The following is a 17551-nucleotide window of genomic DNA, read 5'->3' on the forward strand; positions in this document are numbered from 1 at the left end:
TGTTGTTATTATGTAACGCACAACATGAAGATTAATTGACTTCAATATATTTAACATTGAAAATCCCTTAAATTACTTTACATTTTCATATTTTTTCTTCTTGCTAGAGCACATTATTTTTTGATATAAATATGATGAATAGTACACTATAAAAGTTTAAAAGTCATATGAGAGTAAACCGAACTTTTTTTACTTTACGTCTGTTATAAAGAAAGCTAATTGTAAGATGCAAAAACACCACAACATCAAATATTATCATCTCCAGTTTACTGAAAGAATAGCTGTTAGATAGATTGACAAACACAATAGTTGTTTATCAGCTTTTAATTACTTCAGATTTATGATATTTGTATACTCGGAGTGGGGTCGATATTAATTCCTATAGACAATAGATGTCCAAAATTATTATATTTCTGCTCTCGAATAATCCAAGGAATATAAATTCGTAGGTTTCTAACATATTATTTGCATTGATTTATTTATTAGATTCTTTAAATACTTGTAAGAGATATTTTTCTAAACAGAGTCGGTAAAGGATTAATTTTCTTGTTAATTGCCAAAAGTGTAGGACAGTAAAAAATAATGATAAGAAATTTTCTTACACGTATTACTAAGTAATTATTGGGAGCTTTTTCATTAACCCTTTGCTGTATGAAGTCATCTCTGATGTGACAACACTATTTTTAAACGTACTTGTATTTTGACATTATGGATTCTTTCTGAACAATCGTTTTGTTAATTAAATTATAACCTTCGATATTTATAAACAATTCCTGTATACCAAACATGAACTACCAAAACCAGAAAAATGAAAACAGGCTTTACCGAGAACAAACTAGGAAAGTAATTATTGTGTAAAGTTAAATAAAGTTACATCTATTTGGAGCAATGTATCATTTCGCAATTATAAATTATGTTCCTAATAACTTAATAAATCTTTTTAGATAATTAATAAATATAAAAATATAAAGTATTAATAAATAGTTGCAGTATGAAGCGTTTATGATATACGTTCATTAGCGATTAAAATTTTGCGATTTCTTAAAGTACTGCTTATTTCCATGGTGAAAATATTATTGTTACCTTGTTGTTTATTTCTGTAGTTTATTTCAGATGCAAAGATGATAAGTATTTCAATCTATTTTTTGCAATTCCTGTATTGCCAACTTATAGAAATAATATTATTCGTACTGTTGAAATATATGGTTTCAAAATTTATAATACTTAACTGTAGTGTTCAGAAAAACTTTTCAGCTTTTTAATCTCTTAATTTCTTATCTAACCATTATAAGGTATATAGGCTACTCCTATAGAATAGAGTACCCAGAAGAAGGGTTTTTGTTAGAAATTTTCCAAAAGTTGTTTACGTGAAGGAAAAGGCACAACGCGATGTCAAGAACGTTTCTTCAAAGTTTTGTTTCTTCATTATTATTTTATATGTCAGAAATAAAGTATAAAAGAAAATTGAACCTTGATGACTACAGGAAAAATGATCTACATTATAAATTTCAATCGACATATCAGAACTTAATATGTGATTTAATGATTTTGCACAGAAATTTATGGCTTATTACCAACAGGAAAAAAGGATTTGCTTTTCAATTCTTTAGCTACGACGAAATTAGTCATTCAAAGCTATATCTCTGTACGGCAAGGTTTGACGTGATCTGCGTATCATACATGTAGCACTGCGATTTGAGACTGATAGAATTTTCCACTGTGCAATTACGTTAGATTAGACTATAATGTGCACAGCTATCGATGACAGAGGAAAAGTTGAGCCGCGATAGTGGCGTACTGTTCAATAAGATGATGTACACGAAAGCCACTATAGTGGCGTATAGTAGCTAAAAGGTTAATTATTGAATTATTATTTTCATTTTTCAGTTCAGGAAAAGAATCTACGTTTTATCAGCCGGCTGTTCAGCCGTTACAGCGAGCAGTAATTGTTTTTCTGTCGTTCCCTAAATGACTATATCTAGTTAAAAATTAGAATTTACAAACAATTTCATGTTTATGGATAATATCTGAAAATTGACATTTATGTTATTTGAGAATAAAAAAACTTATAGTGGAAAGTGTTTCTCATAAACGATATAATAAATGTACTTAAAACATGACAGAAATTATACCGTAACAGATTAATAGCGATAAATATTTATTTATATTATTAAAATTTAATTATGTAAAGCAAAATTGGTTTTTATACTTCTTTCGGGAAATACAAAGAGATTTTTTGGTCAACCCAATATGACATCACTGAACGAACGATAAGCAATACTTTATCTATTACTTTTAAAATAAATACGAGAATGTGAATAATCGCGCAAGATTATGCTTAACATCAATAGATCAAAATGTTACTCATTCAGTTTGATAGACGTTACAAATAAATTTTTTTACAGCAGTTTATTTACTTGTCGTATTATTTAAGACTAAGCGGAAAACGTATTTAGCATATTACTCGAGCTAAATTACATGGATGTGAACATAAATGTTATAGAAAATTTTTCGTTTACATGCCAGAGAGCCTATGTTGTTCTGAAAATTAATCAGCATCAATTGTATTTAAATTAAGGGTATTACATATATATGTATAAAGTTATTCTGCTTTTAGGACAAATATTTCTGTTTTGTGCAACAAAGAATTATTATCAAAGAAAATTATTAACTTTTGGAGGAATGAGAAATGTATTATTTTGCACTAATAATTCAATCCCTCTTTATTTCTCCTTTTTTCACTATGGCTAATGCAGAATCGAATTATCAGTGATTTAAAAGTAACAGAGTTGTACCCATTTTTCGGTGCTAAAACTTTAGCGGTGCGACTATTCAAAGGGAATTCTGTTCAATCAATTTTATGTAATAGTGTTTTTTATACCAGTAGTACAGTAACATAGGTTAAAATATGAAAATTGTTAGTCTCTGCACATATAGATAAATTAGGTAAAATATGGCAAAAAGTATTGATTGTATAGGAATTAGAAACCAAAAGAGAACTTAACAATATGTTCTACTGTATTATATAAAATGTTGTAGGATATTTCATTATAATAGATAATTATTTACCTTACGTTACTAAATAACTTAAATAAAAGTACATTCATCTAACGAATAAGTAAAACTATAATATTTACTATTATGACAGTAATATTATGTTCTATGCTTTTAAGATTGCTATCTGAATTTTGTACTATATATAAATATAACATTTATTATATATGTAGGACCCTCTAAATGTATCCCTTATTCAGAATTGTACAAAAAAAGAGAATAAAGTTGCACTGTTTTAAGGACCAGGATAGATTCTTTTACTAACGGCAGTATTTTACGAGACGACAAAGCGACCAACAGTTTTTAACACGTTAAGTGCTACGAAAATCTTGACTGTTTCTCCGTAGAGTTATTCTTTTGTAGCAAAGACAAGCAGGAACAATTATTCATTATTTGGCATTATAATTCTTACATTACACTATTATCAATTTAGTTACGTTATTAAACATTTTCATTTAACATCGGTTATCTTGCATGTTACGATTGTTTTCAAGTAATTCAAAAACGTCGGCCATAGGTGACTGACATGGCTTAATGTGTTAAAGTAAAACCTTATGATTAGCATTTGATCTAGTGATATTTGTCTGTAAATAAAATTTCCTTTATGTGCCCTCTGTGCATATCGTTTCTTCTGCCTCCCGAATTACGTGAAATATCTACTATATACTTGCTTCTTAACGTAAACATTAGATGCTATTTCAAGGACTAATTCAGCGGAAGATCGACTGGCTGTTGTTCAGTTTCATTTGAAGTGTATCATATTGAAGAAAAGAAAACGCATTACATACATAGTACAAGACGGATACTGTATACATGTATGATGAGAGCCATCTGTGTTGCGGGAACATTACGCTTGTACGCGCAGAAATTTCGAAATTATGTTTGTTCCACGTATCATGTATTTTCGGACGTTACAAAATAGGTGCTTTCGACAGATCGGTAATGTGGACATCAAGGAATGCAATAGGATAAAAACGACAGTGAATGAGGAAAATGGTCGAAATTCGTCGTCGAAGTGTTCTGCGTATGCTAAAAGTGGCAAAATTTCATCCATATTTATATTTAACACTAAAACTACCAGACGGGTCAAAATGAGTCCTTCTTGATTTTTTCTTTTTGCAATTATTGAAAATATAACAGATGTTTTTCTGAGAATTTATTAAAGAAATTGATTTGGCAACACGCAAACTAAATTGTAAATCAATTAAAGTCTCAGTAGATGCACTCTTGGAGTTTCTGTAAAGAAATTTCAAAAAGTCGATGTAACTGCTCGGTAGTTTTAGTGTTAAATTTATATGAAGTGTTCATCCTGTACTCTTTTTGCAAATAAATGCAAAATCAATTTTCAAGCAACAGAGAATTTCCCAAGGTCTTACTCACAGATGAAGCTTCATTTACAAATAATAGATAAATAGATTCACACAACATACATTGAGCAGACTATTCGACATGTTCGAAGGGAAAGAATATCTACTTAAAAATCGTTAAATCGTACGACGAAATGCTGTGTCTCATTCCCTTAACGTTATCCCATTCAATTTTTGTCTGTTGAGTAAATTAAAATATGTAATTTATCGCCAGAAAATATGAAGAAGAAAGTTACGGTTGAACATGGATTCACAACATGCCATAAAATAGACATTATGCTTCTATGAAGAACTAATTAACCGGTTAATTGTGCCCGACGAGTATACACGTCATCTTAAAACGCAAAATGGTACTAACTTTTTCAACGATAAATTATTTATTTTTTCAGATAAACGTGTGATTCTTCTTTGTTTCGCTCTAATTTTTCGTTAGGATAGATTATAGATTCATTTGCCTTGTGTTCGTCAAATATACACTTTATTATTCGATTTTATTGCGTGCACAATGAGAAATTTTTCAAACTAAATTCCACAGTTACCTGCTTAAAAGATGTAAATTGTATATTGCAGCAACTAGCCATCATTTTGACCGTACGTTGTAATACAGTAAATTGAGAATTAAATGCGTCGTAGATGTGCGCGCGCGCATGTGTGTGAGAGGAGAAGTGTGAGACAATATACATGAAGGATATGTCAAGATTTTATTTATGTAAATATCTCAAGATTGAATACCGTGTTTGTACGATCTGCACACGTTTATCGAGAAATAATCGTAGGCCTCTATTAAGAAAATTTAATCATCAATACACAATATGTGCTTCTTGAAACAGTGCAACTACGTTCCGAGAAGTTTTCTTCCATAATAATAAATAAGAGAGGCATTTAAGTGGTCTAATTTAGGTGCACCAGCCTCTCTACAGATATATTTTCCATGGAAATAGTAATGGATACGATCAATTTTTCGTATTTGAATAAAATATTTTACAGTGATAATTAAAACAAAAAATTGTTTTGATAAAATAAGTTCAAATAAATAAGGAAAAATGGATGGTATATATCGACATCATATAGGAATGCACATCTTATTGCATTTTTTATACAAATCTGGCTTCGAAATTTATGTTTGTTAAAGGAATTTAGGATATTTAAATAATTCGTCAAAATCCTCTTCATTCTATATAAAAAAAAGTCTTAAGCTGATATGGTCGAAAAATAGTTATTTCGCGAATTGTTTTGAAAAAATATCTTTATTAAAGAACATGCTCAAACGTCTTTCTATCGTATTCCAAATATTTTATACAATGTTTATTAATCGTTCTTATAGCCGCCCCGAGTTGATTTCTTATTATTGTTTTGCAAATTGCTTTTATTTGTTCTTTTATGTCCTTTACAAAATGTTGAATATATGAGTACGCTGTATTATTCAGGATATCTCATAGAAGAAATCTAAACGATTCAAATCGGGCGAACTGTTATAAAAACTATTAGAAAAACAAATAATAACAGAGAAAAGGCATAAGAAGTACTCACTAGTATGTAAGTATTTACATTCTATGCGTTGATAGAGAGTTGATACCCGGGATGGCAAGAGAGATTCTCGCGGTGTATTTTGTGTATGGTACTGGCTGATTATTCTGTAACCAATTGACGAATAGCACATTAGTGCCGCAAATACGTGTGAGAAGAGACGTGCCTCTTCCTAATCAGTTTAATCAAACCTGTATTTCTTTCTAGTGCAGACGTTTCTTTCAAAATATCTCGCGAAACAATCGTTAACCGTCCACGTTACCCCAACACTTCTCTACGCGAAATGAAACAAGAATTCAATGCATACAATGAAAGAGGTACGTTACACTTTAAAAAAATAGTATGACTACAATATGTACGTGCATTATGGCACAGATAAAAAATCAGCAATCATGAATGTATGCGAGACACTGAATCATTTATTTTGGTCCCGTTACATTTGTCTCTAACTTCAACCAGAAGAAAAATATGATTTGTTTCAGTTGTATGAATCACCCTATGTGCACAGCAGATCACTTCAAAGAAGGATCTTCATTTAAACAAACTAACGTCATTAGTCTAGTGGGACATAGACGGTATTGTATGTATATTTTAAACTATTAGCATCTAAGACTATAATAACAGGAGATTTGTACAACCATCGATTAGAAAAATAATATATATATAATATACAAATGACACAAATTTTTTTAACGAGCTGCTTATATAACAGTATATTGTTAAATAGTTGCATACAGTGTGTTATGTTTAATGCGAAAGGTTAAACGTTTCCGGAATATTCGAACTATGAAAAAAATGTTCATACGATACTTGTTTGGTATGAAGAGGAATATTGTGCGGTTTAAATGATTTTTATATAATACTACATAGTTTGAGAGATTTCAAGGCGAAGTTAATTTTTTTAAATAAATCTATATTTTTTTCGCAGTGTTATAGGGGGTGGTGAAACAAGTTCAACGATATGCTACATTATGCCTTTCCATGTGGTAATGCCATAAATAAATTGGGTCCTGTTTTCATCGATGCGTATCTAATGGTGCCGGTTAGCGGAACGTCTCGTAACTTTACTACGTATTTTCTTGTACCATATTGTTTCAATTATTAGCCAAATATGTTTACAATGATAAATATGTTAATGCTCTAACAAACATAAAAAATTGAATATTATTTAGGACGATGTTAAAAATTTATGTTAATTTTCATTTTCTACTATTGAAAATAATTCTTTTCACTTACATTATTCTTCGACACATCCGTCGTCGTTGAAGATCCATTACAGCATTAACATTTTTTTCATAGCAAACATATTTGACTGGTATTTGAATTAATATGGTACGAGAAAATACGTGGTAAGGTTATATGACGTTCCGCTAACCGACACCATTCGATACGCGTCAACCAAAACTAGATTCCATTTATTTATGGCATTACGACATGGAATGACGTAATATGGCATATCGTTAAATTTATGTTAACACCCTCTATTATGTTGCGAATAAAAAATTATAGAATCTTACTTAAACAAATTAACTTGACCTTAAAATCTCACCTGCTACTGCACTCTTATAAAAATCATTCTTATTGTATAATGTTCTCTTTCATATTAAACAACTTTCGTACAAACAACTTTTTTATAGTTTCAATATCCCGCGAGATATTCAACCTTTCGCATTTAAACGTAAGAGCTCGTTTAACAGAAAGTAGCAAAGTTGCAATACGCATTTAAATTTATTAATTCAAATAGAATTCGAAAGTATGAATGTATAGATACCTATACCTGATCTGGGATTAACAGTATTACAGAATATTATATATTATTTTTATTAGCTTTTCAATTAGTCATATGTTACTTTAAATAGCAGTAAGCAGTTTTTATTAATATTAAATGTTGACTGCATTATAAAAGTAGAAGCACAACAATTTTGAAAATGTTGTCATTTCGGCTGCTACACATAGATATATTTTCACATACAGATATTTTTCCGCGTCGTTAAATTTCTACATACATATTTTTCAGTTACATACATATGTGCCTTGACTAGTCAATGCTGGCCATTGCCGACAATGTGTTTGTCTACGTATCCGTTATGAAATGTTCATAATCAAACGTCGGATATGTAATTATACGCGTTGACCTTTCAAGTAGAATTATAACATTTGGATCGGGCTTCGGCCTAAAATTTGCCACAATCGTCGTTGGCGATGATTATTCATGTGTTCTGGCATTAGATTTGATTTCCTTGCCAACTAAACGTTAAGTACACATTATATATAATACAATAATAACTCGTGTACTATAAAATCAAGTGTTGTGCTGAAATCATTTATTTGGATTTCCTCGAATAATATCAACAGAAAAAAGTATGAACATTATACGTGAAATCATTTTATACCATTACAAAAGCATGATACGTTTCTAAAAAACATGTCTTTTTCATGTCAATACTTTTATTACTCAATTTTCTCCAGTTTATATATTTTTAATTAGTCAACGTGTATACACTGTTTTTTAATCAATTGTGCATCAACGATGCGTTATCTATAAACGCGTATTTAAATGTTTCTCATGTGTTTAAACAATGGCGTGTAATATCGCTTGACGTTTAAAACGTACGCGCGTGCCGGAAGTTTTGACTCCGTAACTCGTCGGTCGTTTCAGATTGAAATTTAGATAAAACCGCACAACGTATATTTCTAAATATTTTGTTTGTAAATGAATAGATGACACAGTCAGTGGAAAGACACTTCGAACGCTTCCTTACACGAATAAAGAGACGGAGGTTAACGCATCTCAAAATACATTGTTTCGAAACATTTATCGAAAAATATAAAAACTACATAAATTTATTTAATTGCCTTTAAGTGTTCGTATTAGGTTAGAAGAATGATTTTTCTATATTTTTCTACAAGAATAGATTATATTAGGCCATATTTGTGTACATGAAATACCAGGTAAAATAAAATATTGTAGCATTCTGGTGAGGATAACTTCGTTGTTTACAATGTACGCATCAACCCACACAAGAAAAAGAATGTACTGTATGGCAGGTGTGCCGATTTCTGAGTCACAACTGCCAAGTTACATAGTCGCGAGACGGGAGAATTGTTGTTTCAAGAAGCGTTTCTCTTACCTCGTGGTATCCGCCAAATCTAATCTTGTCACTTGTCAATTGTGTTGAGTTGTGATACGAATCTGTCTGTACAAGTGCGAATCTTCCACCGTGTCGATTAATCGAATAAATAATAGAAGGCTGTTAAGAATACACTATACTACACACTGTTAAATGATGAATTATGAATATCGATAGACATTAATAGTACATAGTGGTTACAAACGAATTGGTTAAAATGGAAGAGGCAACAAAGGTTAACCTACAAACTAGTTTCGTGTCACAGTCGGTAAGAAGACGTTCGTCTTGTACGATAAGACTTGTTCACTTCGTATCACAACCGCATCCTTGCAGGTAGACAACACCTGGTAGGTATCTGTTTAACCAAGATCCATTTCACCTGACTTTCTTAATCAAATACGAATACGGATACGGATACGGATACGAATACGAATACGAATACGAATACGAATACGAATACGAATACGAATACGGATACGGATACGGATACGGATACGGATACGGATACGGATACGGATACGGATACGGATACGGATACGGATACGGATACGACTACGGATAGGAATAGAAATATATATAGAGTGAGTAGTCAGGATCAGTTGAAATGACATGAACGACAGTTTAGAACGTAACTACGAAACCATCGAAACGCGTGAGCAAACGTGTAACTAAATTAATAAATCAAATAGTTGATAGAACAGTCCCCTACATGGATGAGTAATCCTATAAATAAACGGACAACTGTCTAGAATACGTAAATAAGCGGATAGCGGACTAGTGAACGATTACGTTCATAAGCGAAGTGAATGGGAAGATATACAAGATAAGTAGATAAGTAGAGGAATACATGTATTGAGGCAAGCGGAGGAAACGAGAGAATGCGATAAGAAGGGACGAGTCGGAACCGAACTGTTGGACAGATGGAGGGGTGGCGTGGAAGAAGAAGGAGAAAGGAAAGCAGGCGGCAAGAAGCATTTTCCTTGGTTGCCGTGGCGTCGATATACATATCAGCAGTCGGCGAGAGAAGTTCAATGTGGCGGTAAAAGCGGACGGTAATGCAGATTGCGGGCTAAGTTTTAGACATTTCCTGTTACCATATTCCATTACAAACGTAGATTCTGCGTTTACCGGGTTCGCTCGCAACGCATCCATTCATTCCACCTTCGATCATTTTCCCCTACCAATGTCTTTCGATTCATTTCCTTATGCGAATTAACGTATTTGAAAATTGGAGTTACTAGTTGTTTATTTTTGTATCCGCCAATTTTACCGTACTCGATACTATTATCATGTTCACAATAAATTACCAACAGAAATCGCCAAGTATAATACGTGTTACGTATTTACGCATTTACGTATTTACATTCAATACTGCATTTATATAAGTATAGTAATAAGCAGAAAGGTAATTGAGTTTGTTTTAAGAAAATTGTGAACTTATATTTTTGACATAGACGAATGGTTCAACGGATTGATTATTTTACCATTAATTTCTCGAAGTAGAAATGTATGTTTGTATATAAAAACTACGTAGGACTCATTTAATGTTTGTTACAATACTACATTCGAGTATGCGTTGTATTTACATGTTGCGAAATATAAAATTTTATTAAAAATACCGACTACAACACTAACAGAGCCAAGTAAAGGATTTTCTTCAGTTGTTTAGACATTTAAGAGTTTGAAAAGTTACATAAATTGTGTATAACATTTAATCGTTATCGTGTCGATTATTAAATAAATTCTAACTACAGTAAAACGTAGCCGAGCTAAAACGAAAAGTATACGTCTATTAAGGCTGGTTACAACTTTGATAATACGTGTAATACTTTCTTTTATATCGACATGAATGATCGTTACGTTACTTATAATTATAAAGTCAGTAACATGCAAGTTAGATACAAAAAATAATCGTAAAAAAATATGAGCTACGATACCAGTTTCGTAGAGCAGAGTATGATATGGCCAAGATGGCCATCGACAGAATTGGTAAAACACTAGTAAACGATAGGAAGGGGCTACATGAGTTTTCGAGACTCGAAAAGGCTTCAGGAACGTGAAACGCGGGTCTGTTCATATGTGTTTAGTTCTCAAGGTTGGTAGGTAGGTATGTATAAACCTTCCATACAATGCGCGTAGTACCCACTTACTATCGAAAGGATCAATACGGGGGACATGCACCAGCAGCTTGCTTGCTCGCTTTCATGAATCTCCCTTGCCAAGACTGTAGGTCACCCAGCGATGTCGGATTACTTTTTCATCACGAAGAAAGTACTCCAGTTCTTTTCATTTACGTATCTTTCGCAAGAGTGTACGAACGATCATTTCAACATTTGCCGTTTTACGTAATCTATTCTATTCTTACGCATTGACCTGTAATAATTAACATCACAGACAAAACGAATGTTCGGGAATGTGATTATGTATCCGAGTATTATATATAATATTGCAGGAACTTCCACGAAATATAGATGAAACAGGCTGTACTTTACATGATCATGAAAAAATTGATTAATTACGAGAGACAATTATTTGCTTGTCTAATCGATGAACGAGTTAAAAGCTTTAGATCTCTACAATAGATCTCTGCAACTACAAATGATTCTTATTGTTAAGCTGATTTACTAAATGTTTCGGATCATTCAGTTTTAAAAGTACAGCTTACGTGTATTTTCGAATTAGAGCATCGGTTCTAGACGAATTCCCAAGCCTTTGTGGAGTAGAATTTGCTGGTAGCGAGATATTGAATTTCTTTGAAACGAGGTATAAACGGAGGTCAGTCAGGGGTGTAGTATGACTGTCCTTCACCCTCTGTGACTCACAGTATCCTGTAATCGGACCAGTTCGGCATGATTCGTGCGTGTTCGTAAGAGTAATAAACGAACTCAAAAACTAGTGCGTTCGTAGAAACTGTAATTTTTGTCAAAAACGAATAAAATATTTATCAAAGTTTTTCCATCCTCCTTATTCACCTTAAAACTTCTATACTCATGTTATTATTGAATTTAAATTTCGGCCGCTATTCAATATTGTTCCTAAATGAATGATTTTAAGTGTGACTCCTGTTCCGTATGTTTAATTTTATTGAACTAGTAAAACCGTTTAGGTACAAAATTAGGCATATTAATCAGGCAAGACACGATCTTATACGGCAAAGACATAGAAATAACAATAATTCAGAAAGTCGTAAAAAGTCGTAGGCAAATATAACGGAGCTTTCTTCAGGAAGGTTCAGGCTCTATTGTAATATAACTTTTTTTTTTAGGTGAAAAGAAAAAACATATACAATAGATCTTGTATTTTCTCTTATTACAGTTATAAAAAGTTAAATAAAATAATAAAACCAGTGTGTAATATTACTTTAGACCAGGTAGATAGTTACCAATACTAAAAAAAAAAAATTATATTCAATATGAAACAAGAAACTTATATTCAGTATCGTTTAAAAAATGTTGTGTTCTGAAATCAACAACTTTGAGATCGTATATCTTCAAGAAGATTACACAAGGAAGACCATTAGTGAATGAACATGCCCCGATGAATCATAAATGAAGTGCAATACTCAAATCTTTTAAATTACGAAAAAGAATGTTCACTTTTGGGTAGGATTTCAGTGGGTTAGGTCACTGTGCATCATATAAATGAAGAACAACAAGCGCGCATATATGCGCGTTCCAGCACGGAAGTGTTAAATCGCGGATGCTCGTAGAAAATCTAATTTTTAAGTAGAAACACGTATAAACGAGACAATTTCGCTGATTAAAAAGTGTTATGCGATAAAAATGAAATATAAATAACATAAATGTAAACGCCGTCTGGCATTTCATACATTTTAAGTACTATAAACTCATGAAGATTCCCAGTCTACCGATTATGAAGAATATACAACATTATGTAAAAAGTCGGTCAAGAAGACTAGCTGATTGAGCTTTAAATTCATACGAATTAAGGAATCTATACGTGACATAATGTATCGGACCACTCGTTTTAAGGCGGTTTACAAATTACCAAATTATTCAACAAAATGACTAAACATAAAAGTACGTCTAATGTAATATTATGTAACATTAATAAAGAATGTACACTTTACATGGAATATATTTCACATTAGGTAAACAGGTATTTCAACAGAAAAATAATAACTATTCTAAGAAAAACATTAATTTACAGCAAATTGCTTTTGAACACTGAAAAACAAATATGTTTAATAACATACCATGAAAAACTAATATTTTTTCACCTACTTATACTAAGAAATTTAACTATTTAACTCATTTCTCAAAAACATTTATTTAACTTTCACACATTATCAAACACAATAATACTTCGTGTTCAACGATCAATTTCTAATTAATATCCAGTTGTTGATAAGATTGTTTTCGATTGGTATCGCAGTATTTTTAATGGTGACCGATAGGATTAAGTTACAATCAGTAACATAAATATTCGTCCATCTATCGTATTTGCGTACGTACGCGTGAGAAGTATGAAAAGATATACAGAAAATTTAAGAAAAACATACAGAAATTGATCTTTATTAATACAAAATAACGTAACATTGTTTGAAGTTCGTAATTGCTGTATATTGTGAAAAATTAAATGAAGTTTCATATGGTATTGAAACATTTTAACGCAAAAACTTTCGTCTACTTACAAAGGAATTAAATTATTATTGTATGAAACAAAAGTTACATAAAACTAATGTTTAGTAGGGTACTCCTTAGATATAATTACAGTTTTTAAATCCTTGTCATTGATTTCATCCATTTTTCTATGACACCTGTCGATATTTTTTTCCATTCTTGTATGAATCGTTGTTTTTACTCTATAATCTTAGAGGGTGTTTTACAAATGTTGCTTTTTATTCATGTCTGGAAATTTCGACCATGTTACCAAATAATGAGGCATATTATAAAGTATCCATTCTTTATCGACTCCGAGTTTATGCTTCGGATCGTTATCTTGTTGAAATATGAAGTTGGTTTTTATGCCTAGTTTTTCAATACTTGGTATTATAACATAACATGATGCAAGCAGAGATGCTGCTCTAGTATATCTGCATCCAACGATTTACTGTACTCTCTATAATGTGATAACTATCAACATCAGTCGCTGACAGACAGCGACGCTCCCCCGTTGGTATTGAATTCTGTTTATAGTATTATTAGACTTATCAGTAAAAATTATATTTCCAAACGTTTTCTAGGTTAGAAACGTACTTTTTTACGAGTTCTAATTTCCTCTTCCGATATACAACGTTAATCAATGGTTCTTTTTACAACTAACACGACTTTTTAAACTGACCTCATGGAGGCAGTATCCTTTCCTATATTTTAGGTGAAGAGATACGGAAACCTGCTTAACAGCTTTCAATATACTGCTTTCACACGATTTGTCTGCAGTTTTGGTCTTCCGACTTGCAACTTATTTAAAATTATTTTGTTTTTCATAAACTTTTGTATACTGTATTGTACTATGAGTCATTTTCCTGCCAGATTTTTCTCTTCTCTAGAATTTTACAATAATTTTTCGTTGAAGCAGAGATGTTATACGTTTTTACGTTTAATTTTAGATTCTTTTTTTTTGTGTGATTGAAGTAACCTATATTGGTAATGAACAAAACATAATCAACCTCATCACATTCATTTGTGTTATGTTTCGTTCGTTTTCAAGCAGTTTACCCAACATAAATGTTTGCGGAGGAATATTTTTACATTAAAATTTTTTAATATGTTATGATACTTCATTTAAATTTCCACAATATACAATAGTTACGAATTGTAAAGAATTTTACATTATTTTTTATTAATGAAGATTGATTTTCATATTTTTTATTTAAATTTTCCATGCATGTTTTCCTACTTCTTATACGTATGCCAAGTGCAATAGGTGGACGAACACTTATGCTGCTGACTGAATTTGTTTTATGAAATATTCTGAGCTTCTATATTAGGTATTGCAACATTATAATGAAAATTTCTTGAAATATTAACAAATTACTTGAAACGAAATAGCGTAGTATTCCTGTTATCTCAACATAGAATCTCTCAATATGAGTGTCGCATGCATGCGTACGTTCGTATTTGCGTGTAGGATGTTTCAAAATACCTATATATTTTGTTAAAATTTATTAAATTTAGTAATATAATTTACTGATTAAACTATGATAAAACACATTAGAAAATATGTAGAACTCCTTTTCAAAAACTGTTTTTTATACTCTCAAAACATTTTAATATTCCTATTTTTAAGTTATAGTAGAGAAAATCTATCTTATCATCAACCTGAAGTATAAGTGATTTAATGGTAGAGCTATACCGCGATCAAATATGGAACTATTGTACAACAATATCAGTGGTATCAAACAAAGTCGTCCTATAAATGCAAATGGAAATGTGAGTTTTTCAATTGCTAGGCATTAAACTCGACGAGTTGAGTAGCATTAAAAAAAAAGAAATAAATAAATACATAGAATGGACAAAAGAATAAAGGGATGGAACTCGTCACTATGAAGCAGAACGAAAGAATAAATTTTTCGCATATTATGACACACCTTATTTTGTTCACTATTTTCCAGGAATGTTCACAGAAACAGGCGGGAAGGGAATAGGTTAACTGACCTGCGATATCTTGTTGGTACCTTAACGCTTAGAGTCGCGTTTTACCAATAAAAACTCGCAGAATAGCACTCATAGCCACGTTGGGAACATTTTTACAAATGCACGAAAAACAGGTGAAACAGAATAGTTACGCGTAACAAGAAATACAATTGCGTAGACCAACTGCGTAGTGCAATGAAATGCAAAGGAACGATTCTATGTTTGCAAGTAAGTAAAACTGATCGAATTCTCATTCGCGTGGCCGAATGCTTTGAACCGCTGCATTTTCAACGTTTCCGTCGTATCGCATTTCTGGACCGAGAAAAACATAATACCAATCTACATAAATACATATGTAATATCACCGTTCGCGTAATCGTTTCGAGTAAAACGTGTTTCACAGAAATACCTAAACAATAGTGCGTAACAAGAAAATTTTACAGATCAACATGAAAGATGAAAAATGATAGATGGAAGGCAAAAGACAAAAGAGGGAAGACAGAAGACGAAAGATGGAATATGGAAGATGGAAGATAAAAATTGTAAATTGAAAAATGTACGATAAAACGTGAAGGATGAAGAAAGAAAGATGAAGAATGAAGAATGAAGAATGAAGAATGAAGAATGAAGAATGAAGAATGAAGAATGAAGAATGAAAGATGAAAGATGAAAGATTTGAGATCAGCGAGCAAAGCAATACCTATTTACTTACTTATGTACTTCTCGTTGCACGAGAGATGAGCTTTGGGACGGCACGGGGGTAAGAGGGGGCTCTCGCTATGTGTTTTGTTCATAGTTTTGATTGGTTACCGCATTGACGAATAGCAAATTAGTATCGAAAATGAGAAGAAAACAGAATAGAACTGATAAATTAAATTCGCATTTTTTCCAGAAGTCGCCTCTTGTCAACGAAGTTGATCAAATAGTGTCGTCGCAAGAGCAACGATACCCATTTACGCATGAGCGCTGGAGGGAGGGGGGGATCGACGGAGCAGTCGGAACTGAACGGTCGCGGCATCGAGTCTTGTGTATAAATAGAAGGTATGCGACGCTATTGCATGCACGCTACTCGACTGCTTACGTGATAATGGATGGTTTTCGTATAGATTCGCGGCGTGGCGCAGCGCGGCACGGTACGGTTCTCTCTATATTACCGACACATTCTCACTTCTTTTTCGACTGGCCGGTCGTGCGGCGAAAATTCATCGAGCGATCCGAGTGTAGAGTTTAGCAAAATTTCATCTGATTACACATTAGCACGTTCGCTACCAGCGTTTATTTTAGTGATGGTCTCCTCAATTATAATATTTTTTTCAATCCAATAAATCTTCTAAACAAAATATTAAAACAATGAAACTAAAACGAGTTCCTAAATATAATGTCTTAGTTTATAATTTCTAATAACAATATCAATAGAAATTAATTTCTTTTTCGTTTGTAAAATATAGAATTATGGTCGTCACAAATATATGATGTTGACAGCGAACGTGTTAAGAGTAATGACTGAAATATTACTCTTGATTCAGTTGTAAGTTAGTACCTACAATTATTAAGGGGAGACATTGTAATCACCTAAATTTTAATTGTAGCTATGTAACTACAATTGATGATTAAGAAAAGATAATTTATAATTAAGTTAACTATTATATTTGAAACATAGGCAGTAACAAATAATCAGATCACATTTTGTACAAATTTGATATTCGACCAGTCCAAATATAGTATAGTCGAATTATTTCAGAAATTGTATTACTATAATGTCATTATATTCAATCATTTTGTATTATTAACTTTCAAAGGCGGTCGATTGTGATCCAAAATTTCAGATGTCGTTTAATTTTTTGATTAAGTATTTAGTCTTAACGTATCGTAT

At 31.9% G+C, this 17551-nt stretch overlaps 1 protein-coding gene and 1 long non-coding RNA gene across 19 annotated transcripts in view; both read right to left on the reverse strand.

The window, feature by feature from the left end:
• Tlk (Tousled-like kinase) overlaps positions 1-17551 on the reverse strand; it is a 91191-nt gene that overhangs the window by 27780 nt on the left and 45860 nt on the right. For 2 of the 18 annotated variants that reach the window (XM_076371949.1, XM_031994656.2), the window contains one exon: positions 5952-6055. The exons of 14 other annotated variants lie outside the window; for them this stretch is intronic. The gene's annotated coding sequence lies outside the window, so the exon portion shown is untranslated. Of the gene's footprint in view, positions 1-5951; positions 6056-9079; positions 9238-17551 lie in introns of those variants that run through there. 2 more of the 18 variants (XM_031994664.2, XM_031994667.2) reach the window with 2 other exon arrangements.
• On the reverse strand, positions 11334-16766 carry LOC143175058 (uncharacterized). Its single transcript, XR_012999676.1, has 3 exons — positions 16391-16766; positions 11745-11907; positions 11334-11452 (listed from the first exon to the last, which is right to left on the reverse strand). It is a non-coding gene; the product is annotated as an uncharacterized LOC143175058 (long non-coding RNA).

This window comes from Nomia melanderi, chromosome 11, assembly GCF_051020985.1.
Source record: "Nomia melanderi isolate GNS246 chromosome 11, iyNomMela1, whole genome shotgun sequence".
In the NCBI taxonomy this organism is placed as follows: domain Eukaryota; kingdom Metazoa; phylum Arthropoda; class Insecta; order Hymenoptera; family Halictidae; genus Nomia; species Nomia melanderi.